A 23,027-nucleotide genomic window follows, 5' to 3' on the forward strand; every position below is an offset into this window, starting at 1 on the left:
AGGGGTCCCCAGATAAATGACATGACAGAGCCTTTTACTCTGTTACAAGTAAAAGGCCTGTGTTCAAATTGTTACTTGAGTAAAAGTATAAAAGTATTGGCATCAAAATACTTAAAGTATCAATAGTAAAAGTACTAAAATGTTTGAAAATAGCAGATCTACAAGCTCACAACGCGTCGCCAATGCAACACGTTGTGAGCTTGTAGATCAGCTGTTTTCAAATAGCCTATAAAATAGGACTGAAGTGGTTCATGTATGTTTTATTATCATTGATATCTGCAAAGTAACTAATTATAAAGTTTTCAAATAATTGAGTAAAAGTACAGTATTTGCCTCTAAGTTGTAGTGGAGTAGAAGTAAAAGTATTGAAAATGGGGAAATACTCCAGTAAATAAAAAATACCTAAAAATGTTACTTTAGTACAGTACTTGAGTAAATGTACTTATTAACTTTACACCACTGTGATCTACAAGCTCATTATAATTATTTAGATCACGTCTGAACATTGTTGGTTGAGAAATAACGTTGTGAATCAACATATGCTGCACATAATGTAAGATTGTGTTGGTTAGTTAGCCTGTAGTGTAACGGGTACTTCCTTGTAAACACACACCGTTTGTTTGGACGTTTTCAAACACAACATGCTATTAAAACAAAAGTATCTTGCCTTTTGTATATGGAATACATAGGAGGTGTGTGGCCTTTTCTACTGTTTATCATGAAGTTGCCTCAATACAGTGCGTGTGAATCAGTTTGCAATTAAAAGTATTCATTCATTCAATAACCAATCCTTCCTTACCAGAATGTCAACAGGAAAGAAGTTGGTTCGCCAGGACGGTTCGCCTTCATCCGCACACCGCCATCTACTGGACAGTTGTTCACTTGTTCCTGAAGTGATTTTTTTTTTAAACAATATATTTATTGGCATTTTCAAGTATATAACATAACAATGTAGCACTTGTATTAAATGTCTATAAATAATCAACAAACAAAGAAAAAAGCAAAAAGACATCACATAGTAATCATACATATATATATATATATATATATATATATATATATATATATATATATATATATCTATATATATATATATCGATCGATCGATCTATAGATATATTATATATATAATAACAAGACAACCAAAAATAAATAAAATATGTTACAGAAACATCTGGACAAAAAATAAATACAAAATAAAAATAATAATGATAAACAAATATAATAACATATGGTCACGTGGAATCTAATTCATCTTTGGACATTTTTGTATGCACATAGTTAATTAGAACATTTGCATATTAGACACATTAGTTGAAATAATGATATAATAAATACATGTATGGATAATATGACAGCAGGTTGACAGAGAAATATCTTAAGAGCACGAAATATTCACATTTGATCAAATATAATGTATGTGAAATTCGTTTTTTTTTATTACACTGGGTTGAGGGGGTTCCAGGGGTCCCCAGATAAATGACATGACAGAGCCTTTTACTCTGTTACAAGTAAAAGGCCTGTGTTCAAATTGTTACTTGAGTAAAAGTATAAAAGTATTGGCATCAAAATACTTAAAGTATCAATAGTAAAAGTACTAAAATGTTTGAAAATAGCAGATCTACAAGCTCACAACGCGTCGCCAATGCAACACGTTGTGAGCTTGTAGATCAGCTGTTTTCAAATAGCCTATAAAATAGGACTGAAGTGGTTCATGTATGTTTTATTATCATTGATATCTGCAAAGTAACTAATTATAAAGTTTTCAAATAATTGAGTAAAAGTACAGTATTTGCCTCTAAGTTGTAGTGGAGTAGAAGTAAAAGTATTGAAAATGGGGAAATACTCCAGTAAATAAAAAGACCTATAAACGTTACTTTATAGTACAGTACTTGAGTAAATGTACTTATTATCTTTACACCACTGTGATCTACAAGCTCACAACGCATCGCATTGCGACGCGTTGTGAGCTTTGTAAACCTGCTATTTCCAAATACACATGATAACTTGTAAAATGGGACATTGTGCATAATGAGTACTTTTACTTCGAGTACTAAAGTATATTTTGATGCCAAAAACGGAAACCCTCCTCCTCTATTCCCATTGCCTGAGCGACAAGAGCCGGCGGTGATTGGTCGTGATGGTTTCCCTGACAACCGTGTCCTGCGCTCTCATTGGTTGTATGACTCTCCAGCGCATGCGAAAAGGGGCTCAGGTGGAAAACTAGCGCGCGCATTCATTACTGTTTGATAAGCACGAGCTGTGACTCAGGCTGTCTGTGGGAGTTCGAGAGAACACAGATGCAAAAGTACGTATGTTTATGGCTTTAGATCACATCTGAACATTGTAGGTTGAGAAATAACGTTGTGACTCAACATATGCTGCACATAATGTAAGATTCTGTTGGTTAGTTAGCCCCCCATACCCCCCAACCAAATGGACCCGTAAGGGGGGTCCATTTGTCCATTTGTACACTCTCAGAGTTACCGGTACACACCCGTAAGGGGCCATTTATAACCCCCTCAAGGTACCATGAGGGTCCCTGGACCACACTTTGAGACCCACTGGTGTAGCAGAGTGTTTCCAGTGAGCCAACATGCATAATGTCATCACCCTGACTCTGTGTGACCACAATGGAACAGAGCCTTCATTAGTATCATGTGGTAACACCACATTTCTTTTCAATATGTCTGCTGTGCATAGAGCTTATTATCCAGCCTTATGTGTTTATATTTTGTTTTCATCTGTGTCTTGTTTATTTAGGTGATATTTCATTATAATTATAACATTTGCAACCTGCAGATGGGAAGAGCAAGGGGTCAGGTGGAGGAAAGAGAGGAGGAGGAGGAGGAGGTAAAGACTGGTGGAGCCGCATGCAGAAGGTATGTGTCAACCATCTCACCAGAAGCATGGAATGCCTGATCTATACAAAAAAATAGCCCACGGAAAATAACTGATCTATAAGCATGTAGATGTTTTCTTTGTGTGACACCGGTGCGCAACCAGGTATAAATGAGGCTTTAGTTGTGTTTTAACTCATTCAGTGCCAATGAAATAAAAACATTATTGCGAACAGTGCCAGACAAAAATACATAGTAAAAAAAAGTGCTCAGGAGCCGAGATACAGCCTTTTTCAGTAATAAGTTAAACAAGAAGTGAATGGAGCAGCAAATCTTCAAATGATGATATTTTAGGTTCTGAACGTTTTTTTCCAAAAGCGATGTGACGCGTTGTGAGATTTGCTATTTTAAACATTTTGCCAGCCAAAAATACATAGTAAAAAAAAGTGCTCAGGAGCCGAGATACAGTCTTTTTCAGTAATAAGTTAAACAAGAAGTGAATTTCTTGAAATCGCGCTGTCATATATCGTTGCAGGTTTCACACTACCCGCTTGATCGGCGCTGTGGGATCACACGCTACAAGATGTTTCACAACAATGCGATCCACTCCCGACCTAATGCATACACTTGTTTTTATTCCAATTCATTTTGACTATCTCTCTCTCTGAAACACCGGAGAAGCAGTGTTGCCATGTCCGCTTATTATAAGCGACTTTGGCCTTGTTTCCTAATGTTGTTTAAACCAGTGGTTCTCAAACAACTGAAATTATGTTGTGCCATAGACCCCCATGCAAGATTTGCGTGGATTTGGAAAATATTCCACAATTTTCATAGACCTGGTTGCTTATTTCTCTCGCAAAATCGGGCAACACTGGTCAGAAGCAATTCCTCGGACGTTCATAGCCTGCGACCAGACTAATCTGCAAAAAAAAACAGTGGTTCTCAAACATTTTCATGTCTCAACTAGCACCCCCAAATTAATATGTATTTGTCCTTGGAGTGTGGACCTCCATCTGAAGATATTTTCTCTGAAAATGATTGTAATGACCCCTTGTCTCCTCATGTGCAGGGTGATCTTCCATGGGATGAGAAGGATTTCCGCTACCTGGCCATCGCTGCTGCAGGCATCTCGTCTTCTTTCCTCTACCTGTACTTCAGAGACACCGGCAGGGAGATTACCTGGAAGGACTTTGTGCATCGCTACCTGGGCAGAGGCATGGTGAGAATGGGATTATCCACGTGAACCCTGGCCTCCCTAATCTGGACCTGTCATAGGCAAGCATTCAGTGAAAGTAGCAGATCCACAAGCTCGCAACCCAGTAGCGAGCTTGTAGATCCGCTATTTTCACTGAAGAGATTTGGTATAGAAGGAAAAAAAGGAGGGGACCAAGTACAGACCCCTGGGGGACCACGGTCAACGTAGTATATAGGGTTTAAGTGGTTAAAAAAACTACAGAAAGTTCTTATATGGTCCGATAGAATGTGTTGCAAGTAGGCAAACATGAAATAGCATAAATCAAGAAAATAAATGTTGAAGAATCCTCTCAAGATAACAAACAACAGTTTCAGGATAAAATAAATAAAACGTATAATTTGTCCATATACTAGTAACTGCTGAGAGCTGTGTGAGACCTTTTCTCGTCTTCTTGATGTGAGGTTCGACAACATTCATATCATTACAACATACCAAAACATGCAATCAACTTAGACTAGTATTTGTAAGTATGTATGATAGCTATATGATATAACTATGTTGCTAATTGTTTACCTGGTAACCTTTAGTTCAGAATCAGAATCACTTTATTGCCAAATGTATCACAAGGACACACAGGAATTTGTTGTGGTGTAGCACAGCTCAACGGATAGAAAAACAGACAGCACAACAAGACAACATACTCAGGATATGATACAATTCTAAAAACTACAGTGAACATTTCTAAAAGGCCAAAAAAAGGCTTAAAACAGCATAAAAAATAAACTTAAAAACAGCACAATATAGAGCTCATGACTTCTTATTAAGAAGAGAGATAACCCTAGGGAAAAAACTGTTCTGGTGACGAGTAGTCGTGGCCTTAATAGAACGGAAACGCCTTCCAGAGAGGAGTTTTTTTTAGTTCAGGGGTCTTCAACGTTTTCAGGCCAAGGACCCCCTAGCTGAGAGAGAGATGAAGCAGGGACCCCTACTCTATATTGTATAAAATTGTTTCAGATTAAAGTTTTTTTTTTTTACTTAGTCTGCTCATTTTTCTCTCTACACCTATAGCCTCTTTGCCAAAAATAGCAGATCTACAAGCGCGAGGCGTTGAGAGCTTGTAGATCTGCTATTTTTGGCTAATGTTCCCCTCAGAAAAGGAATCCTAGGGTTCAAGTGGTTATCACACAAAGATTTGGCGGACCCCCTATAGTAGCTCTGAGGACCCCCTAGGGGTCCCGGACCCCCTGTTGAAGACCCCTGCTTTAATTTCAATGTACAGATTACTTTTTCATAGTAATCTGCCCACAAAACGTTTGTCCCCATGGAGAGATATGCCTCATTTGTCCCTTCAGGATAAGGCCTGTGCTATAGGGCAAGTGAAGCTGGTGTTCCGTTACGCAGATCACGCATTATTTGGTGTCAGCCCTGGTACCATTTACAGACAGGTGTGTGACTGGCACCTGAGAATGGGTCCTGCAACTTTTGACATCTGTCTTTGGTACCGTGGTGCAAATCTTGCCTGTAAATCTCTGGAAGAAAACCTATGGTTCCTCAGTGAAGCAAGGCTGAGGAACCGGTCTTCTTGGGTTGTTGTCTTCCCTGTTGACTTCACCAGTCTCACAGAACTTGGTCCTAAGTTTGGAAATGGTACCAGGGCTGACACCAAATAACGCTGCCACTCTGCATAACGGAACACCAGCTTCCACTTGCTCTATTGCACCATGGGTCTTTTCCTGAAGGGACAAACATCTTTCCATGGGGGGCAGTGTTACTGCTTGGAGCATACAGTTGCAGAACCCATGCTCAGGTGCCAGTCACACACCTGTGACTGGTTTTGAACGACCTTCCAGTAGGGGTGTGCCGATATATATATCGTCCCGCGATACATTTTCATGACGATATGTATCGTTTTGGAAAAAAATGTTTTTTACAATTACCATCATAATAATCAGGCATGCAAACAGCCCCGAGGTGAAAAGGGTGACAACATGTTTTTTTTTGCTTTGGGTCAGGTGTCACACTATTGCCCTATTTGTATTCAAAATGGCTATTGTAGCTGAAAAGCTACAAGTTTGCATGTCTGAATAATGCAAAACAGAAATATTTGTTTGCATTTGCTTCCCCCCCATATATTTTCATAATAAAAAAGTGCCATATATCGTATCGCCCCCACCTGCCAGCACAGGTGTGTGCTACCCACACATTTAGCTGTGTTGTTCATTCCACGAATGCCCATCCTTACAAGCTGTAGCTCGTTGTAAAGGCGACTAATCAACACTATATAAAACACAATACCAATTGGGATTATTAAAGGGGCGATATAGTCAACCGAAGTTAAGTTTCTATTGTTTAGACAGATGCTACAGTAGGTTCCTGAGTTACCTCCTAGTTTACTGAGGCACTACTACACTGTCTCTCTGCGTCTCTCTGTGCGTTTACCTTGCTTATTGTATATGTTGTCGCTCTGGGTAAGAGCGTCTGCTAAATGCCTAAATTGTACATGTTATACAGCCATAAGCTTGACATGTTCCAGCCAACTTGTTAGTGCTCTGAAAAAGCAAACTAAATGTATAAATCAGTTCATTTAATGACTATTTATTGACTTACCGGTACCTTTTTATGAAGCTGCTTCTGCTTTGTTGTCGTTTTCTTTTTTTCTTTTTCTTCCTTTTTACCAGATTGTATTTTTCTTTGCTTTTCTTATTTCCTATTTGCTAGCTTACTTTCCTAGTTATTTAATTGAGTTTGATGGTTGTTTTTCATTGTTTTTTTCTACCTTTACCATTACCTGAGTGAAGAACAAGTAAGTCTTTATCATGATTGTGGGAGTTGTGATTCTTATTCTTTTGTTTGTACTATTAACCATCCCTTATAAGGTCAGGGACATGTTTGCCATGGCGAGGAAGAACGCCCCTTGCATCCTCTTCATCGATGAGATCGACGCGGTGGGACGTAAGAGAGGAGGAGGGAACTTTGGAGGTCAGAGTGAACAGGAGAACACGCTCAACCAGCTGCTGGTTGAGATGGACGGTGAGGTCATCACTTTGCTGTCGTTGTTGCTCAGAGCTCTTTTTCAATCGTCACGTTTTAAGACCTGGAACGCATCTGTGTCACTTTAGAGTTCTTTGGCTATTCAAAAATAGCAAATATACAAGCTCATAGCGCGGCACTCAGTGCTTGTAGATCTGCTATTTTTTTTAAATCTTGAACGTTTTTTCTCAAAAAACTGTTTGACATTTTGAAGAATCGGCTTCAGGTCTTAATGGGTTAAGGTGTGGTGCCAAAGTGACCAGCCGTCTAGAACAAGTGGTTCTCAAACTTTTCCATGTCAGGGACCCCTGAATTAATATGTATTTGGCTGCGGACCCCCCCATCTGAAAATAGTTTGTGCCACGGTCTCCCATACAAGATTTGTGATTTATGTACAATATGTAAAATATTCCAAATGTCTGTGTTATGTTATATCTTTGTTGAGATGGACAGTGGAAAGGTGGAGCTAGTGCAGTGAAGGCAAGGCACAGCAATACTCCATTTCCAGCAGGGAGCATATGTTTCAGTATCTCAACCACTGGGCCGTTCACAGAAACACTAAAACATTTATTCCATTTAAATCAAATGATGCACTTTCTTTTTTTTACTCTCAAACAAGGTGCTGGCTCCTTAGAACAGCACTGTAATTAATGTCATCAATTCTACACGTGATTTCTACTGTCATAAGAGAAGTGTAATATTTAGAATGTTGAGTAGTAACTGTCCCGTTGTTGTTTTGCAGGGTTTAATACGGTCACTAACGTGGTGGTTCTGGCTGGAACCAACAGGCCAGACATCTTGGATCCTGCTCTCATGAGACCAGGACGGTTTGACCGGCAGATCTTCATAGGTACCGTACCGGGCATACTGTACCTCCTTCATGTTAAACATTCATGTCTAAAAACATGGCCATGTTTTTTTGTAAATTCACGCCCTACTCGATCATTCTACAGTGTCACACAAAAACATCAAAACTAGCAGATCCACAAGCTCGACCTCCGTGTTTTGAGCTTGTAGATCTGCTACTTTTGCTATATTTAAATCATGAAAAGTAACAGTTTTTGACATATGAGGTTTTCACCCGACAGAGACTATATTTAGCTTATTTGAATCCAAGGTCACTCCGCTTAAAATTAAACAACTCCACAGAAACTATACAAGTCTGACATTTTGTTCAACTGTACATAATGACACCGGATAGAAAATTATTTACATTATTTTGCATATATTCTGTGTATATTCACACACACACACACACACACACACACACACACACACACACACACACACACACACACACACACACACACACACACACACACACACACACACACACACACACACACACACACACACACACATTAAACATCCACTATCTGCTTACAATGTTCTTTCCTACAGGTCCACCTGACATCAAGGGCAGAGCTTCCATTTTCAAAGTCCATTTACGACCAATCAAAATAGACCCCAATATGGACAGAGACGCGCCCGCAAGATGGCCGCCGCCACGCCGGGGTTCACGGGTAAGACCAGAGAGAGTTCCGTCTCATTTATGTCATTGTCACATTCAAAACTCCCCCGAGGAGCACAAGGGAAATATGTTATAGATTTGTCTGTGTTATTCAACAGACTTTATTTGCCCTTTGCACTAATGCATAGGAATTCTTGGAGCACTTGGAGCCAGTTTTGATTTCGTCAACTAAAACTATGACGAGAAATGTTCATCTACTACCTTTTTTCACTGAAGAAAAATAAATAAAACCTAAGCTATGATGACTGAAACTAAGACTAAATATATTGATAATTTTTCATCAACAAATAAAAACTAGACTAAAATGTTAGTGAGGGAACTAGTGGAGAAGAGATCCAGTAGAACTAAAAGACAAGTCATTTTATGTTTGTTTGTGCTCGTGTGTTGCGCTCTGAAAATAGCAGATCTACAAGCTCACAACGCGCTGCGACGCGTTGTGGGCTTGTAGATCTGCTATTTTCAGCATGCAACCAAGTGTAAAATCTGCCGATACATTTTAACTGTAGTTTTAGTCGACTATAATCTTAAGATATTATAGTCGACTAAAACTAAAACTAGACTAGAATAGGACTAAAACGAAATGGAATTTTATTCAAAAGACCGTGACTAAAACTAAATCAAAATTTGCTGTCAAAATCAACACTGCTTGGAGCACACTGTCCTTGATGACTTTCATTCATTTATTTCCATGTGTGTTCTGCAATTTGTCTCATGAAACGAAACGGAACGGATGGACACCAGGAGCCGACATCGCTAATGTGTGCAACGAGGCGGCGCTCATCGCTGCCAGACACCTCAACACATCTGTCAGCGCTAAACACTTTGAACAGGCCATCGACAGGGTCATCGGAGGTCAGTGAAATGTACTTTACAGCTTCGCTGTCGGGTGGAAACCTTGTATGTCCAAAACCGTTCCTTTTTTTGCTATGTCGCTCCTGGGGACAGCATTGATGTGTACATGTGGCTACATACACACACACACACACGTGCACGCACACGCACACCTCTACAACATCAGGAAGATTCGCCCCTTCCTCACGGAGAAGGCAGCCCAGGTGCTCATCCAGGCTCTTGTCATCTCCCGCCTGGACTACTGCAACTCCCTCCTTGCTGGTGCTCCGGCATCAGCCATCAGACCTCTGGAGCTTGTTCAGAAAGCTGCGGCTCGTCTGGTGTTCCACCTGCCCCAAGTTCTCCCACACAACCATCCTTCTCCGTTCTCTACACTGGCTCCCCGTAGCGGCTCGCATCCAGTTCAAAACCCTGGTGCTAGCCTATAGGGCAGTGAAAGGAACAGCTCCTTCTTACCTCCGGGCTATGGTCGATGCCTACACCCCTGCCCGACCACTTCGGTCTGCCACCTCGGGGCGACTGATTGCCTCGTCACTCAAGGGTCCTTCTGGTCGATCCACACGGTCACGACTCTTTTCTGTTCTGGCCCCACAGTGGTGGAATGAACTTCCCACTGATGTCAGGACAGCAGAGTCACTGCCCATCTTTCGCTGCAGGCTGAAAACCCACCTCTTCAGGAAACACTACCCTTCCTCTCTGCCTGGCCTACTTGTTAACTAGTTGTACGAACGCTTGTTTTATTGTTGTATTGTTTATTGGATCTTGTTTAGTCAATACACTTATTTGTTTTAGCTCTTGCTCATTTGATTTTGCTATTTTGTCTCATCTGTTTAAGGAAATAGGTAGCTGATATATTGCACTTTTACCTTAGCGCTAGGTATACTCTTGGTTGCTTGTTTTTGCAGAAAATGCACTTCAGACTTCTGGTGATTAGTAGTTTTCGTTCCCTACCTACAGTATGGTGAATGCACTTATTGTAAGTCGCTTTGGATAAAAGCGTCTGCTAAATGACTGTAATGTAATGTGACCCCCAAAATGATCATATTTGAAATGGGGACCCCCCACCCTGACAGGCTCTTGGAGTTGTAGGAGTAGAGGCATAACATTTGTTTTACTCTGTTCCACAGATAAATATCCATTGATCTACAAACTTGTAGATCAACTATTATTTTTAAATAGTTGATATAGATCTGCCATTTTCAAAAGTTTCAAAAACCTTCTTATATAAAATAATATACTTACTCCAGATATTATCTGGCGTAAGATGAATAAGTCTTCCCGGTGCATCTTGTAACATTTACCTCTTTTATCTTCTTTGCAGAACGGTCTTCATGATGGCGTTCAAGGCTGAAATGGCTAGAATTATCACAGGTGTTACCATTACCGGTCAAAGGGTCGGTAATCAGTGGAAAATTACAGATAAGGCTAATAATAAAATTAGTTTTGACCTAACAGAGCCTGACCCCAACGACCCCAACCACCCCAACGACCCAACGATGTGCAGACCTGGCTTCGAGGCAAAAGCCAACTTCACATACAACGGTAGGGATGGGTCAGAATAATCCAATATTCAAATAATCGGTTTTAGGATAAAAATTGAATATAAAAAAAAAATTATTTCTTTCTTTTTTTCCCTTTCTTTCTTTTTTTGTAAATAAGGGGGGCGGTGTATTATTAAATATTGGAATAATCATTATTAATGGAATTATAATAATCAAATTTCATTTTTGTCCCTTCCCTACAGCCAACGAGATGTCGAACTTGACTCGTTAGTGGGTCAAACAGGTCATGTGATACAGAATGTTATTTAGACAAATGCTAGGTTCATGGTCTGCTTGGTATTTCTGTGAGGCACTACACAAATGTTCAATAGTAGACGATCTACAAGCTCACAACACATCGCATGGTGACACGCAGTGGTGTAAAGTAACTAAGTACATTTACTTTACATGTATTTTACTGTACTGGAGTTTTTCCAATTGTCTATATTTTTACTTCTACTCCTCCACATCTCAGAGGCAAATATTGTACTTTTACTCCACTACAATTATTTGAAAACTTTAGTTACTTTGCAGATATAAATGATTACGTTATAAAACATACAGTAACCACTTTAGCCATATTTTATACCTAGGCTATACAAGCTCACAACGCATCGCATCGCGACACGTTGTGAGCTTGTAGATCGGCTATTTTCAAACATTTTAGTTATTTTACTTTTGGTACTTTAAGTACATTTTGGTACCAATACTTTTGTACTTTTATCAAGTAAATTGAGTTCCTGACTTTTACTCGTAACAGAGTACTTCTACATTACAGTATTGATACTTTTACTCAAGTAAAAACATTTGAGTACTTTTCCACCACTGGTGAAAATATGCTATATGTTTTGCTACGTATATAGATGTGCCTTGAGATTTTTGACATTTTTGAACACCACCGTTCTGTTTTATGCCTCAATGTCAACACAGCAGCAGCCGCAATATCTTTTTTTGCCCTTGGTTTATTCAGTGACGTTTCTATTGATCTGAGGCCTTGAGAAGAAGACCCAGGTCCTCCAGCCTACAGAGAAGAAGACTGTGGCGTACCATGAAGCCGGCCATGCCATCGTTGGCTGGTTCCTGGAGCACGCTGACCCACTGCTTAAGGTACACAACCAGTGTTCCAGTGTCACATCTAGAATGCTATTTGTTGAAACCGAGGGCATGTTAATGGAACGTTTTTGATTGATTGAATATTTTATTAGGCAAAAAAAAAGTAAAACAACACATTTACATTTAAAATACTTTGTCTAACAGGTCCGTTCATAAAAGTCCTTGCGGACTTGTTTCCAATGAGGGCCTTGGTATTCAATTCATAGACATATATAGTGGCATCACAGTTCGAATATCATTACGCAAAGAAAATTAAAAAAAAAACAGCAAGAATATATATATATCTATATATCTATATATATATATATACACATATATATATATATATATACATACATATATACATACATATAATACTATGTACAACAAAATAAATAAAAAAAGGGGGGGGGGATATGTACAAGAACAGGGGGGGGGGGGGTCGGCTATCTAATGGGAAAATGGTACTACCTCCTCTTTTGGCCTCCTGAAAGGTGATTTTTTAAGGCTCTTTTAAATGAGCCCAGCGAACTGCATTTTTTGAGGGATGGGGTTAGCCCATTCCAATCCTGGGTGGCAGTGCTGTAGAAGGAGAATTTGCCCATGTTTGTTTTATGGGTGGGTGGTACCAAATTGTTGTTAACGCTCCCTCTGGTATTGTGACTGTGGGTGTCACTAACCTTTTGGAGGTATTTACTCAGATATGCGGGAATAGGGGGCATATCGGGCAAATTTTCGTTTACAATTTTGAAGGCCAGTCCCATTTTTAGTTGTTTAACCCTGTCTTCCACCCTGAGCCAGCCTAGGCTGGCAAAATGGGTGGGAGAAAGGTGGGTCATGGGCCCCAATCCGAGGAGTAGCCGAATCAGTTTGTTTTGGGAGGTTTGAAGCTTAGTCTTCAGTGACACTGAGGTGTTGGAGTACCAGGAGGTGCTAGCATAGTCAAAATGTGGTTGAATCAGGGCCCCTGAGAGGGTCCTGAGGGCCTGTGGGTTGACAAAAGAGGAAACTCTGCCCATAAATTTGGTTCTCTGGTTTACTATTTTGACCACCTTTGTCCCCATGCTTTCACCCGACAGGTATTTGTCGAGAATACAACCCAAATAGGTAATCTCTTCTTTGCTAGCGATAATTGTGTCATCGACTTTGACCTTGAAATCATTTACCTCCATCTGTCTGAGGGAATGTTTGGTCCCAAAGAGAATGGATTCAGTTTTCCCAAGGTGTAGTGACAGTTTGTTATCGGTAAGCCAAGTACGGATTTTTGAGAGTTCAGAGCTGAGCGCCTCCTCAACTTGCAACTTGTCCTCTCCCGAGATCAGGAGTGCCGAGTCATCAGCGAACAGGAACAATTTGCAGTTACAGGCAGCATTCATGTCGTTAATGTATAAAAGGAACAGTAACGGCCCAAGAATGCTGCCCTGAGGAACCCCACAGCTCACCGGGAGGGAAGAGGACATGGTTCCGTTGATGTCAACCACTTGCTCTCTACCCTCCAAGTAGGATCTCATCCAGTTTAATGATGTGCAGTCAAAACCAATCGCCCTCAGCTTATCAAGTAAAATTGAATGGTTAACAGTGTCGAACGCTTTTTGGAGGTCCAACATGACCATGCCGCAGTATTTGCCCGCGTCTACCTCACGTTTGATGTAGTCGGTCAAATACATCAGGCATGTGTCAGTGGAATGGGAGGTTCTGAAGCCCGATTGGAATTCAAACAACAGTTTATGCTCGCTGAGGTAGCTGTTGATTTGTTCTTGAATTAATCGCTCTACAACCTTTGAGATGGAACAAAGGATGGAAACAGGCCTATAGTTGCCAGGTTCTAATTTGCTTCCTTTTTTATGTAGAGGGATTACTCTTGCCAATTTGAAATCCAGTGGGACGTGACACTGGCTGATGGATAGGTTTGTGATTTGGGCTACTATGGGGGCAATAGCAGTAGCTGCGTCTCTGAGGAATCTGGTGGGGATATTGTCAAGGCCGGTGGCCTTGTTCGGCTGGAGGGCTAAAAGTTTTCTCTGCACATCATCAGCATTTACTGGTTTGAATGAGAAGGAGTCTCTTTTAGCCTCTAGTTTGTCATAGTAAGCATGGATGTGGTCAGAGCCGTACAAACCTGAATGCTGAGGAAGTTTGCTTACCAACTGGGTTGCAATGGTGGTAAAAAAGCTGTTAAAACAGTTCGCAACCGCTTGCTTGTCGGTAATGAGCACGCCACTTGAAATAATGCAGATGTTTGTAGTTTTGGTTTGAATTTTGTTGTTGCAGCCCAATTTCTGTAGCGCTTCCCACAGCTTTTGTGGGTGGCTTTTGTTTGCCTCAATGCTTTCATTTAAGAAATTCTTTTTGGCAGTTTTGACCAATTTGTTTACTACATTTCGTTGATTTCTGCATCTTTCAAGTAGTTGCAAATTTTTGCATTTCCTAAACTCAGAGTACAATTTGTTTCTGAGTTTGATGGCATTTAGGATGTCTTCCTTCATCCAGGGTTGTGTACGGGCTCTGACTCTCACCACCTTCTTGGGCGCTAGACTATCAATAACAGAATAATAACAGACAATCAATCAAAAGACAACAGTCTCTCCACTGCAGAGTGTGAAGGGGATCGCTTAGCAGAGGACCCAGTTCTCTGAGACAAGACAAGTTGTCTGATTATTTTAAATACTTATGTGTGGGTGAGTCTATGTAAAGGGCTTTTATATCAAACTAAGAGGAAAATAAAATAATTAATTAATTGAAACAAAAATGAAAACAACAAATTAACAATGCAACAAAATAATAAGAATATAATTACATTAATAATCACATGTTGAATACAGTATTTCAACTAGCACTGCGCTGAGTGGCTATGTGCACATGCCCGCGCGCACGCCCGCGCCGTGACGTCATAAAATAAAGGTAAACCTCTGGAACTCTTTGCCTACGGTTCTAAAACTAGAGACGGATGGTAATGTGTTTAACAGAGAACTCAAATTATGGTTGAAATCAAATGTGCTCACACGTATAGTTGCTGATTGGTTATTTGAATGATTATGTCTTCTTTTGTTTGGTTAATGTATTGGGTCTAAATATTGATTTTTATGATGCTAATTATTAGTGCATGTATGTATGTGTGTATATGTATGTGTATATGCATATGCATGTGTATGCATATATGTATATGCATGTATAGATATATAAATATATTATTTTCAGCTCACCACTGCAGATGTACAATTAGTGTAATATCACTTATATGCCGGTATCTCATTTGGCTGACAAGTTGAAACACTTTTAAACCAATTTCTCAGTAAAAACAAAATCCCATAGTTACAGCAGTTTGGCGTGATGAAACCTTTATGTGTAGTACTTCTGCTGGCCACCAGATGGGGCGCTTTCCTAACATTCTGTATGGTTTGATAACCATGTGCTTTAATATGTCTGAAATGTAACATACTATTTTGTATGTATGCACTCAAAAGTATGTTAGAAAATAGCATGCAGTATGTGATTTGGGACTAGTCAATCAAACTAATCGATAAAAATAAAAAAATACTAATTTGTAATTGATCCCTATTTTGGGCGAAAATGAAAACTAGTTTTTTTCAACAACTACATTTTTTTGGTGTGGGGGGGGGGGTGATAGATGTACACGCTCACAGTGCGTTGCATCAATATTCTTTTTCACAATAAACGTCCTTCTCGATTAATCGAAAAAGCAATCCATGGAGTAATCGCTCTGAAAAGTATCGACGGTTCCCTGTTTGGGACAAAAGGCCCATTGTGTTTTTTTTTTGCTGCTTTGTGCGCAGGTGTCCATCATCCCGCGGGGGAAGGGTCTGGGGTACGCCCAGTACCTGCCCAAGGAGCAGTACCTGTACACCAAGGAGCAGCTGTTTGACAGGATGTGCATGATGCTGGGAGGCCGTGTGGCCGAGGAGGTCTTCTTCGGGAAGATCACCACCGGTGCCCAGGACGACCTGAAGAAGATCACCCAGTCCGCCTACGCTCAGGTACACCGCTCGCTGTCTGCTCTGCACGCCTTGTAGATGCAGTTTTTGTCCGTTTATACCAGTGGTTTTCAACCTTTTTCACATCCAGGTCCATTATTTATTCCGCATTTGAGCCACGGACCCCCACTTGACTCTCAGACACAAATCTTACAATATTTTGTTTTTGTTTGATAAGATTTTGGCCACAATTCCATGCTGTGTTGATGTTGGTACCATAGGAGAGAAAATAACAATTATTTAATTAAGTAATGCAGATGTTTAACACTAATTTAACTCAAGAGTTAAAGATCTATTTGGTTACCAACTCTCCATTTAACTGAGGAGCACCTGGAACCCCTTCAAGTACCACCGCTGGTCCCCGGACCACTGTTTGAGAACCACTGATTTATACCAATTAAAAATGTTACTTTTTAATATATTTTATTATCTTTCATTTGTTTGGCAGGGACAATTATTCAACATCAATTAAAATATAAATGTTCCAGAGTTAGCCAGGGTTGGGAAAGTTTCATCTGGCCGTGATGTGAAGCGCTATCTGCAAATATAAAATATGTAAAAAAATAAATGAATAATAACAGATTTATTTCTGTCTGTGTTTGCCCACTGCCAGCAATTTTCGTATTTTTTGTAACTTTCAACAGGTCACAACATATATTCATTATGATTGCAAGTGCAATCGTTTGTATAAAGACAGGCTATACGTGCACGTCGCCCGACAACAAACATTCCGATTGGCTCGTAGTCCTTCTCATGCAGCCCCGCGCAAACACACCATTTATCGTCAAAATTGGACGGTTCACTTACTTTTTCAGCTCGCCACAGAATATGTACATCCCTTATGATCGTGTGTCCAACTGTTTGTAGACACACAGGGTAGGTGTGTGAGTGGCCCAGAAAACAAATATTCAATCCGTGACATTCCATTCTCCAGTAGTAGCAGTTTGTAAACAACACGTCTGACTGAGCACGGCGGAAAAAAAAGTCAAGCCGAGAAAAGGCTGTTTCAAGTGGAGAGTTAAACAGGGAGCAGACGGACACGGAAATCTTGTATTGACGTTATTTCCGTGTGTTACAATTATATATGTCACTACCAGAGATGAAGACCAGCGTGATCCTTTATAAAATCAAATAAATAGAAATTATATTTTTTTATGTCCGTGGCAGAATTGGTAATTGGAAATAATTATGTTTTTTACGTCAGTTGCAGTGAATGAGTTAATAAAAGAAAACGAAGAATATAAAGTGACATGGGCATTGTCATCAATGTAGGTTTTATAAAAACAAACATTGTGTACGTACATACTGTACACATGTACTGTATGTCTGTCTGTTCATCCGATCACCTTCACACTTGGTGGATGTGAGAACCCACGGGAGTGCAGTGAGTATGCAGTTGATCAGATGAACGGTTCTTGACAACACTGCAAGCAGCCCACAGCGTGGTTCTCCACAACGCTACTGATGGAGCTGAAGTAGCACTTCAGCTCCCAGCATTATTCAATTATTTATTAGAATAAGTAATCGATAGAAAATAATCAATAGTTGCAGCCCTATAGTTTCATTGTGGGTCAGCTTATCCTCTGCTCTCTCTCCCCTCGTCCTGCAGATCGTGCAGTTTGGGATGAGCGACAAGGTGGGCCAGGTGTCCTTTGACCTGCCCCGGCAGGGCGAGGTGGTGATGGAGAAGCCCTACAGCGAGGCCACGGCGGAGATGATCGACCAGAAGGTCAGAGAGCTGGTGGACCGAGCCTACCAGAGGACACTGGAGCTCATCACAGAGAAGAAGGACCTGGTGGACATGGTGAGAGGAGGGCCTACACAATGAATATATGATGACAGAGGTGTGGCAGCAATGCACGCACGTGTAAAGGCCAATAGGCGCTATGCACAGCAGCCTCTTCCTTACTTCCTTCACAGGTGTTACCAATGATTCTAATGAAGGCTCTGTTCCATTTAGTGTAGCACAGTGGTTCATTTAGTGTAGCACAGTGGTTCATTTAGTGTAGCACAGTGGTTCATTTAGTGTAGCACAGTGGTTCATTTAGTGTAGCACAGTGGTTCATTTAGTGTAGCACAGTGGTTCATTTAGTGTAGCACAGTGGTTCATTTAGTGTAGCACAGTGGTTCTCAAACCTTTTGATTTCAAGGTCCCCCATAACTCTGAGAGTGTACAAATGGAACCAAATGGACCCGTAAGGGTCCATTTGCTTCCATTTGTACACTCTCAGAGTTACCGGTACACACCCGTAAGGGGCCATTTATAACCCCCTCAAGGTACCATGAGGGTCCCTGGACCACACTTTGAGACCCACTGGTGTAGCAGAGTGTTTCCAGTGAGCCAACATGCATAATGTCATCACCCTGACTCTGTGTGACCACAATGGAACAGAGCCTTCATTAGTGTCATGTGGTAACACCACATTTCTTTCAATATGTCTGCTGTGCATAGAGCTTATTATCCAGCCTTATGTGTTTATATTTTGTTTTCATCTGTTTCTTGTTTATTTAGGTGATATTTCATTATAATTATAACATTTGCAACCTGCAGATGGGAAGAGCAAGGGGTCAGGTGGAGTAAAGAGAGGAGGAGGAGGTAAAGACTGGTGGAGCCGCATGCAGAAGGTATGTGTCAACCATCTCACCAGAAGCATGGAATGCCTGATCTATACAAAAAAATAGCCCACGGAAAATAACTGATCTATAAGCATGTAGATGTTTTCTTTGTGTGACACCGGTGCGCAACCAGGTATAAATGAGGCTTTAGTTGTGTTTTAACTCATTCAGTGCCAATGAAATAAAAACATTATTGCGAACAGTGCCAGACAAAAATACATAGTAAAAAAAAGTGCTCAGGAGCCGAGATACAGTCTTTTTCAGTAATAAGTTAAACAAGAAGTGAATTTCTTGAAATCGCGCTGTCATATATCGTTGCAGGTTTCACACTACCCGCTTGATCGGCGCTGTGGGATCACACGCTACAAGATGTTTCACCACAATGCGATCCACTCCCGACCTAATGCATACACTTGTTTTTATTCCAATTCATTTTGACTATCTCTCTCTCTGAAACACCGGAGAAGCAGTGTTGCCATGTCCGCTTATTATAAGCGACTTTGGCCTTGTTTTTCTGTGAAGTTGCTTGTCTAAATATTGGTTGTTGCGTCTTTTTGGGCTTTCTAAAGAGTAGTTGCTTATTTGGCCTTGTTTCCTAATGTTGTTTAAACCAGTGGTTCTCAAACAACTGAAATTATGTTTTGCCATAGACCCCCATGCAAGATTTGCATGGATTTGGAAAATATTCCATAATTATTATTTTTTTCAAGATGTTTCTTTGAAAATAGTCGCTTCTTTTGGGCTTGTTTTCATAGACCTGGTTGCTTATTTCTCTCGCAAAATCGGGCAACACTGGTCAGAAGCAATTCCTCGGACGTTCGTAGCCTGCGACCAGACTAATCTGCAAAAAAAAACAGTGGTTCTCAAATATTTTCATGTCTCAACTAGCACCCCCAAATTAATATGTATTTGTCCTTGGAGTGTGGACCTCCATCTGAAGAGATATTTTCTCTGAAAATGATTGTAATGACCCCTTGTCTCCTCATGTGCAGGGTGATCTTCCATGGGATGAGAAGGATTTCCGCTACCTGGCCATCGCTGCTGCAGGCATCTCGTCTTCTTTCCTCTACTTGTACTTCAGAGACACCGGCAGGGAGATTACCTGGAAGGACTTTGTGCATCGCTACCTGGGCAGAGGCATGGTGAGAATGGGATTATCCACGTTAACCCTGGCCTCCCTAATCTGGACCTGTCATAGGCAAGCATTCAGTGAAAGTAGCAGATCCACAAGCTCGCAACCCAGTTGCGAGCTTGTAGATCCGCTATTTTCACTGAAGAGATTTGGTATAGAAGGAAAAAAAGGAGGGGACCAAGTACAGACCCCTGGGGGACCACGGTCAACGTAGTATATAGGGTTTAAGTGGTTAAAAAAAACTACAGAAAGTTGTTATATGGTCCGATAGAATGTGTTGCAAGTAGGCAAACATGAAATAGCATAAATCAAGAAAATGAATGTTTAAGAATCCTCTCAAGATAACAAACAACAGTTTCAGGATAAAATAAATAAAACGTATAATTTGTCCATATACTAGTAACTGCTGAGAGCTGTGTGAGACCTTTTCTCGTCTTCTTGATGTGAGGTTCGACAACATTCATATCATTACAACATACCAAAACATGCAATCAACTTAGACTAGTATTTGTAAGTATGTATGATAGCTATATGATATAACTATGTTGTTAATGTGTGTGTTTTCTTTCCTACATACTGTTGTTTTACTAGGTTGACCGTTTGGAGGTTGTCAACAAACAGTATGTACGAGTCATTACGGTGCCAGGAGCTGACGCCTCAGACGGGGTGTGTGGATGCATGATTAACAATTCATTATTTAAATGTATAGCATTTTCTTGCAAATAAGGTATCATTCTTTGTTTGTTTGTTTATTTTCACTTACAAGAGAATTAAAAAATGATACACAAATATTCAGTAAAAGTATGGAGGAGAATGCCTAAAAAAAACAGGGACTTGCCATTCTCCGGGAATATTTGTACAATCATAGGATCAAATGACATCAATGTGGAATATACACATCTATTACAAATTAAACATTAATATAGACATGTCATACAGATGAAGAAACAAAACAAAAATACCAATATAACAAAGACACATATTGCAATGAAACAATAAAAGTCAAATGAACCTAAAGTAAACCTTATATCATATTAGGCAGACCATATGGAAAGCATTTGGTGGTTAGGAGAAGAGATTGAAAACCACTGCCTTAATCATAAGGACTGCAGTGCAAAATAAGTTTTAGGCTTTATTTAGGAATCGTGAGTTTTCTTAAACAACTTGCTTGTTCTGACACTGTTCTCTGTTATTCTCTCCTCCCCCACAGAGCTATGTGTGGTTCAACATAGGGAGCGTGGACACGTTTGAGCGTAACCTAGAGGCGGCCCACATGGAGCTGGGCCTGGAGCCTTCACACAGAGCAGCTGTAGTCTACAGCTCTGAGAGTGATGGGTGTGTAGCCTCTCTCCTCTCTCTCTCTTTGTACCTGTCTCTAGATAAAGTGATGGGTGTGTAGCCTCTCTCCTCTCTCTCTCTTTGTACCTGTCTCTAGATAAAGTGATGGGTGTGTAGCCTCTCTCCTCTCTCTCTCTTTGTACCTGTCTCTAGATAAAGTGATGGGTGTGTAGTCTCTCTCCTCTCTCTCTCTTTGTACCTGTCTCTAGATAAAGTGATGGGTGTGTAGTCTCTCTCCTCTCTCTCTCTTTGTACCTGTCTCTAGATAAAGTGATGGGTGTGTAGCCTCTCTCCTCTCTCTCTCTTTGTACCTGTCTCTAGATAAAGTGATGGGTGTTGTAATGGCCTGACGAAAATAGAAGAAATTAAAACACTCCTAATTTCTACTACCCTCGATAGTTTCAGCAAAACCTATAAACCCTATGAATTTAAACCCAATAAGTGTAGCAGTGGCAGTGCCGTTGCACCCCAGATAGCGAGTGCCCCGCGCCGAGAAGTCTTCAGACCAAATGTAGCTGTGAAACTATTAACCTCTCTGCACTGAGAACACACTCTAAAATGCCTATTTCTATTTATAGTAACCTCTGTTGCATATTTTCTCACTCACCCAAGTGTCCGCTGATAAGATCAAACGGCTCGTATGAAGAAATCCTCTCAAAACTTCTCTCATAGAAAAGGGTTTTTATTTAACACTCAAGCTAATACAGGCTTTTAGCAAAAATACAAATATATGTATGAAAGGGCAGAATTTCTGATAAGACAGACAACAGACCCCTAAGCTCTATCTCCTCATTTCCTAAATCTAAGGTGCCTGGCACAGGCAGAAAAATATCCCCAAATTCAACTTAATTCAACCAAGATACGGGCAATGCCATGAATTCTTGTTTGAATGTTAAATCGGGATAATATTCCTCAATTCCTGCGAACTAAAAGCTACCTAAGATTAGGCGTCCAAGCAATCGGTAATGCTAGGAGCTGACAAAATTCTCTGTTTATTCAACCAGATTATGGGCAATGCCAAGGTCCCAGTCGAATACAGCAGAATTCACTATCGATCCCCGCAACCTCGTTGCAGTGTGGCCGCCAAAAGGAACTAATCAGAGAGAGCTACAAATGGGAGAAGTTCCGCGCAAGGCTATGTCCGTCGCCCAGTAAAAGGCACAAACAAGTGACACCTCACACAAGCTTCTCTACCCAACCCCCCCAGAACAGAGATATACAGCAGTATTTATACAATTTTGGCTCCATCCGACACACCAAATATGGGATCGCCTCCCTCCGGGTTAGATCATTTCAGTAGCTAAACCTTATATGGTGCTGGTTAGATTATTTCGATAGGAAAAACCTAATATGGTTTTTCCTTCTACCAGTTAAAACATTTCAGCTGTTGCCATGGCCATTTAGGTCATGTGAGCGAAAAGTACAGTTTTTAGCAAGTCATTGAGAAAGAGGAAGTTGTGGCCGTGGTGTGATGGCTGGCATCAAGGAGCAGAGTTAGTGTCCACAGCAACAGTGAGTTGATTGGCGTTCCAACGCCTACGTTGACGCCCCCCGCGCTTGTTCCTCTTCTTCAGAAGAGCGCGTTGCTTGGCAAGGTCACCCAGCTGCCGCGGGGTCAACAAAGGCCGCGGAATGACAAGGCCATATCTTAGCCCAACCATGACACCCTCTCTTGGCCTTGGCAGAACCTCGGCCCCGTCCCTGGACCTCTCCACGTTGTAGTCAGGCCCCTCCGGACGCCCCAGGAAGGTAACTCCACAAAGCTTCCTCACATGGAACTGGGTTTCCAGGCGAGGAGTCAGGGCCACCAAGCACATCATCTCAGCTTCCTGATCCTGGGGAGTACGCCACAGCATGCACCAGGACCC

The 23,027-nt window shown here is 40.8% G+C and overlaps 1 pseudogene across 1 annotated transcript; it reads left to right on the plus strand.

Moving 5' to 3' along the window:
• Positions 1–2,140: 2,140 nt before the first annotated feature.
• LOC311047939 (mitochondrial inner membrane m-AAA protease component AFG3L2-like) lies at positions 2,141–22,256 on the plus strand (annotated as a pseudogene). The gene is made up of 15 exons: positions 2,141–2,180; positions 2,803–2,882; positions 3,910–4,059; positions 6,912–7,065; positions 7,808–7,915; positions 8,467–8,588; positions 9,338–9,448; positions 11,981–12,096; positions 15,876–16,076; positions 17,683–17,877; positions 18,633–18,698; positions 19,682–19,831; positions 20,413–20,487; positions 21,032–21,160; positions 22,164–22,256. The product of its transcript is annotated as a mitochondrial inner membrane m-AAA protease component AFG3L2-like (transcript).
• Positions 22,257–23,027: the final 771 nt, after the last annotated feature.

This window comes from Gymnoscopelus microlampas (assembly GCF_963454915.1).
Source record: "Gymnoscopelus microlampas genome assembly, chromosome: 6".
Taxonomy (NCBI): Eukaryota; Metazoa; Chordata; class Actinopteri; order Myctophiformes; family Myctophidae; genus Gymnoscopelus; species Gymnoscopelus microlampas.